At 58.2% G+C, this 6,000-nt stretch overlaps 1 long non-coding RNA gene across 1 annotated transcript; it reads left to right on the forward strand.

Moving 5' to 3' along the window:
* Nucleotides 1–1,414: 1,414 nt before the first annotated feature.
* Nucleotides 1,415–2,529, forward strand: LOC112935889 (uncharacterized). Its single transcript, XR_003238239.2, has 3 exons — nucleotides 1,415–1,547; nucleotides 1,698–2,074; nucleotides 2,317–2,529. It is a non-coding gene; the product is annotated as an uncharacterized lncRNA (long non-coding RNA).
* The last annotated feature ends 3,471 nt before the right edge of the window (nucleotides 2,530–6,000 follow it).

Raw genomic sequence — 6,000 nt, forward strand, 5'->3', positions numbered from 1 at the left:
TTTTTAGAAAAATTTATTTATTTGAGAGAGAGAATATGAGTGTGGGAGCAGGGAGAGGGGCAGAGGGAGACTCTCAAGCAGACGCTGACGCCCCACAGGACTTGATCCTACAATCCTAAGATCAGACCTGAGCCAAAATCAAGAGTCGTTTGCCCAATGGACTTGAGCCATCCAAGTGCCCTCAGTAAATTGTTTCTATTTTTATTTATTTTTAAATATTTTATTTATTCATGAGAGACACAGAGAGAGAAAGAGAGAGAGGGGCAGAGACACAGGCAGAGGGAGAAGCAGGCTCCATGCAGGGAGCCTGATGTGGGACTCGATCCTGGGTGTTCCGGATCTAGCCCTGGGCTGAAGGCAGTGCTAAACTGCTGAGCCACCTGGGCTGCCCAGTAAATTGTTTTTAAAAGGTATTCTAGGGACACCTGGGTGGCTCTGTGGCTGAGCATCTGCCTTTGGTTCTGGTTGGGAGCTCAGGGCGTGATCCTGATATCGAGTCCCACATTGGGCTCCCCACAGAGGCTCCTCCCTCTGCCTGTGTCTCTGCCTCTGTGTGTGTGTGTGTGTGTGTCTCATGAATAAATAAATGAAATCTTTTAAAAAATGGTATTCTAGAATTCTCTTTTACTATCACAATACAACTGTCCTCCCTGGTGGCCTTCTGCATCCATGTTTTACAATGGAGAAAGCCGGTTCGGGAAGGTCGCGTCCATTTCCCTGCAGCCTTCCAGTGTCCTTCCCCACATGGGTCCCTTCTGCATATTTCCCCATTGTGTGTGTGTGTACACCACTGTGTGGCCACTTTATATCACATCTGAGGCATTTTCTTGCTGTAAAGGACATGAGTTTTGGATCCAGGCACACCCAATAAACAGTGACTCCTAGTGCTAAGGGGGCACAATTCCTGGAACCATATTTTAACAATTGAGATATAACCTGGTCATGGGCATTACGGCTATCTCAAACATGTTTGCTTTAAAGATTATTGATTCGATGGCCATCTTTGTCCTTAAAAGATGATTTCTCTCAGCAAGGATGTGTCTCTGGTCTTCAGGTCTCTTTTATCCACTGCCTCCTACCCCCTAATTGGGTGGCTTGGGCCTTCTCTCCTGCTACCTGGGTCAGCCCCAGATGTGCTGCTTGGGAACCTGGCCCCTGGAGTGGGCAGGGGCTCTCCTCTTCCCTGCCCACCTGGTGCCTGGTGCCAGGAGGCCCCTGGTCGATTTGAATTCGGAGCCCTCCCCTCTTCCTGCGGTTCTCCCAGCCCCCATCAGGGAAGCCTCTGCTTGGGAGCAGCAGAAAGCACTGGTCTGGGATTCGGGACACCTGGATCTGCTTCCCCTCTTTGGCCTGGACACACCCACAGCAGGGGCTGGGCCTCTCCTTTCCCCGCCCCCCAGCTCCAATTCCTCCCAGAGGGAGGCGCCAGGGAGGGTGGGTTCTGTAGAGGAAAGATCTCTGGTTGATCCACTGGAGCTGCAAGTGGTCTGTGTCTGCAGTGAAACCTGACAGCCCCCAGGGCGTGGCAGCTGCCACCCTGCTAGAAGGTAAACATCCCACAGAGCTGCCAGGGTTGGGGAGGGGCTGGGCAGAGACCACCCCCCGACTTCTGGGCTCCTGGACTGGCTCCATCCCCCCACTGATCCAGGGCACCAGAGCTTAGCAAGTGACCTGGTGCACTGTCTGCCCCTGTACAGACGAGGAGCCTGGGGACCTGGTCTCAGGCTGCTGTGACCATCGCTGCCAACCTCTGGGAATGCTCGAGAACTCTGCCCCAGGGAGGCACTTCCTTCTTTGAACCTGGGTTTTCTGAGCTGTAAAGTGGATGGAACCGGGTGCCCTCCTCCCGGGGGCCACTGTGTGGGCAGAAGGCAGCTGGCAGGCCTTGATGGAGCTGCTTCTACAGTTTGACAAAGGTCCCTCCAGACGAGTCTGCTGAGTCTGCCAGCTTCCTAGAGTGCCCCAGGAACTGGCTGAGCTGCATTCCAGACCCCCTGGCACAAGGACAAAGTTCTTGGAGGGGGTCTGTGGCTCTGAACCTGACCTTCCAGGCCTGGTCATCTCAAGAGAGAAGGTAAGAGGGAGGGAGGAGATGCCAAGACCCTACTATTTCATCTGGTCCCTGTCCTCCCTGGTGGCCTTCTGCATCCCTGTTTTACAGAGGAGAAAACCGGGTCTCAGGGAGTCACTGGCCAGGGTGGCCTGTGGGATACCTCCTGGCCCTGCTCCTGCTGTGTCTGGAGGGCCTCCCAAGGGAGAGGGATGGGAGGGACAGAGACCAAGGGAAACACTTCCCTTATGTCCTCCTTCTCACAGATGGGCCGACCGGAGCCCCCAGGGGAGAAGGTCTTGGACACTCAGCTGTTTGGTGCCCCTGCTGCCCTCCACCATGCCCTTGGCGATGTGATCCCTGGTCCTGAGGACTCGGACCTGGTGCCCTCCGTGACCCTGGCTGCAGCCCTGGTCCTGCTGTTCCTCCTACTCTTGGCCTGGCTGCTGTAGGACAGGCTTCCCAAGGCCCCTGCTAAGGTGGCTTCCCAGGCAGGGGGTGGGGTAGCCCTTGTCTGGGCCTGGCCCTGTCTCAGGAGTGATGCAACAGGACCAGAGCCAGGGACAGGGTTGGGGGGTAGAGCGTGTGGGGAGGCCCCAGTGGGACCTGAGGAAGGCCCTAAGGTCCCCCCCACAGTGGGGGGCAGGAGCCCAGATGGACCTGGCCGCTGCTGGAGCCTCAGGCCTGCGAATGGCGGCAGGTGGTGGGCTGAGCCTGGGGCAGCCGCAGGTGCTCAGGCCGGAGGGTTCAAATTCACCTCATGCAGGGTTGCTGCGGGGGTGGGGCCCCCATCTTGGCGCGAGCATCCTGGGTGCTCCCCCTGGGCGTCTGTGGGATGAATCAAAGTGACCGGGAAATGAGAGTTCCAGCCCAGGCCGTGTCCCTGACGGGTGGTGACGGTGGACTCTGTCCTCCGCTCTGGGCCTCAGCCTCCTCAGGCATCCAGCCAGGGTGACTGTGCAGCGTTGTGAGGCTAAGCAGCGGGCACTCTGGTCACCTGTGCAGCAGATACTTCTCCCCTTGCCCCCCCCACCCCCCCTCAGGTCCCCCCTGTCCGGGGACCCTTGGAGGAAGCCCTGCCCCTGGAGCAGGGATTTGCTGGTCTTGGCCGCCACCTGGTGGCTGAATTGGGAATGGCACCACCGCGGCGGGATCCCCTCAGGCTTGGCGGGGGGGCGGGGCGGGGGAGGGGTTGGGGGGCAGGTGAAGGTGTTTTTCTTTTTCTTTTCTTTTTTTTTTTGTTTTCTTTTTCGAAGTGGGAACATTTGAGATTTCGGGTAAGCACAGGTCTGGTTACGTAGAGAGAACTTCTTTTAACCATTTGCTGTTTGCCGTTGTTCCCTTCATGTCTGTATCTAATACCCAAAATATTTTCTCAGGATAGGGGGTGGAGGGGACAGGAGGGGTAGGGGTGCCGATGCCGGTCACTGCCCGGAGTCATGGGTGTCCTTCTGCCCCACGGTGGTTCTGTGTGGCTCAGGGACCCATTTTATAAACATCACGGCTTCACCTCGGGGTGAGCTCCTACCTCAGCTCCCGCCTCTCCTCCCCTCTGCCTCTTCCCGGGGACGCGGGGCAGCCAGGCGCCCCAGGTTAGGAAAGTACCAGCTTCGGGCGGGCGGGACATTGCAAAAGGTGACAGGACGGGCTTGGGGATGCGGGCGGACAAGTCCCAGGTGGGCTGGGAGGCTGGCACTGAGCTGGCTGGCAGCGGGGCAGGCAGCTTGCATGTGCACGTGTGTGAGTGTGCATGCGTCTAGAGGTATGTGGGGCCACCGGCTGCTCTCTGTTTATAAAATGGGTCCCTGAGCCACACAGAACAAAACATTCCTTGCAGGTACAGGTCCTTCTGCAGTGAGCTGCATGCAGACGCCCATGCGGCCTCAGCCAGGGCAGTGGAAGCCCCATGGCATTGTCACAGGCACTGTCACAAGTGCAAACGGGCAGAGCAGGGCTGAGACCTCAGGCAAGGTCCAGAGGGGCTTCTCCCCCTAGAAGTATAAGTGTGTGCATGGGGGCACATGTGGCCATGCTCACGTGTTTAATCCACGCAGCCTCCCTACGCGAGTGCACGCACAGAGCCACATGGGCGTCCTTCCTCGCAGCCTGGTCGTGGGCTGGTGGGAGTCTGCAAGGCAAGCTCAGGGGCTCTAGAGGGGCCAGGGAGCTTCTCTTGGCTATTGTTGAAGAGTGGTGGGCCACAGGCTGCTCTCTGGCTGTGTCCCTGGGAGTCACACAGCCAGAGCCCCCTTCCACATCAGCCTGCAGGGACTATGGGGCAGCACTTCAGCCTCCATGCCCTTTGGCTCCTTCCTAGAAGGGTCCTGGTTTTGTTTGGGGTGGCAGTGTGCGTAACCCAAGAAAACGCGGGTCCCCTGGCTGCCCTTGCAGCGAGGTGGCCGTGTGAGTCAGCTCTGACCCGGAGGTGTAGACAGAGGTGTCCAGGGAGGGCCACACTTCCTGATGAGAGGGGTTTGGAGTCGGGCCTGGTCCGCAGGTGAGAGGCCCCAGGAAACAGGGCAGTGGTGGGAGACCAAGCACAGGCTGGGACCACAGGGCCCTGTCCTGCCTCCTGCCCCCCGTGGGGTAAGAATGGAATAGCCCGGCAGCCCGGGTGGCTCAGTGGTTTAGTGCCACCTTCAGCCCAGGGTGTGATCTGGAGACCTGGGATCGAGTCCCATGTCGGGCTCCCTGCATGGAGCCTGCTTCTCCCTCTGACTGTGTCTCTGCCCACCCCCCCTTCTCTGTGTCTCTCATGAATGAATAAATACAATTTTTTTTAATTAAAAAAAAAAAAAAAAAAGAACGAAATAGCCAGGCAGGGCTGGGGTCATGTGACGAGTGGAAGGGTCCCAGCCCTGTCCAAGAGACGGGACAGAGGAGCCCACAGAGGGTAGGCCAACTCATGGGCAGGTGTGCAGAGCACAGAGCATCCTTCCTCGTAACTCGGGGCAGCCAGTCCTGAGGGCCAGGCCCCAGTAGAGCCATACTAAAGGCCTGGCCAGACGTCCCCTAGGGGACATTCTTGGGTACATTCTCTGGATTTCAGCCACCCCACACCGTCAGGTGCCTCCTGCTTGGGGCATTGTAGGGAACAGGAAAAGGCTGTGGTGAGGCTGTCTCCTCCCTGGCCGGCAGCCCCTCTTCAGGCACTGCTGTGACCCCTGCCTCTTTTGCTCTTGGGGTCCCACCAGGGCAGCCAGACAGCCTGGGGCCGAGTGCTTGCTGTGCAAGCCTGGAAAAGCACTCCCCTCCGTGAGCCTCCATCTCCTCTTCTGGACGTGGCGGTGTGTGTGTGTGGGGGGGGGGGGCGGGGGGATGGAGAGTTGCCTGACGCCCAGGGGCCTGGATGTCCCAGTGGCCTGGATGTTGTGGCTTGTTACCTTCACAGTCTGCTTTCATCCCTCATTGACAAACCAGCATCCAAGTGGGGCCTGCAGGAGGCGAGGGGGGCATGGACCCAGGGGGATGGACATAGAGGGATGGACCAAGGGACACGGAAACTGATCTGAGCAGGTGAAGTGAGTTCCGTCCTCGTCTAGGGCCAGGAAGAGTCAGACCCAGGTCCCCCACCCCGGCCAGACACCCTGGGATCCACACCCCCTCCCCTGCTGGGGACCCGAGTGCCACCCAGCAGGCCTCAGCCAGCACCTACTCGGGGACCCAGCCGGCCAACTGTGGGCCACTAAGTAGCACAACATCTGCTTTGCTTGCTCAAGTATGATGTTACGTTTTTTTGCACAGCCGGACTTTTCCTGTCTTGCAGTGTGTCAGCGACAGTCTGGCTCTGTCCCGGCCGTCTCCTGTATCCCTTCGGTTTATCTCTGGCCTGTGGACTCTCTGCCAAAAGTAATGACTGAATTTTGAATCTCGTTTTGCTGACAGTTTAGAATATGTAAAAAATGTTCCACTGGGAGACCCAAGGGCACTGCGGGGGTTGGGGTTGGGGG

The sequence above is a fragment of the Vulpes vulpes genome, chromosome 2 (genome assembly GCF_048418805.1).
Source record: "Vulpes vulpes isolate BD-2025 chromosome 2, VulVul3, whole genome shotgun sequence".
Taxonomy (NCBI): Eukaryota; Metazoa; Chordata; class Mammalia; order Carnivora; family Canidae; genus Vulpes; species Vulpes vulpes.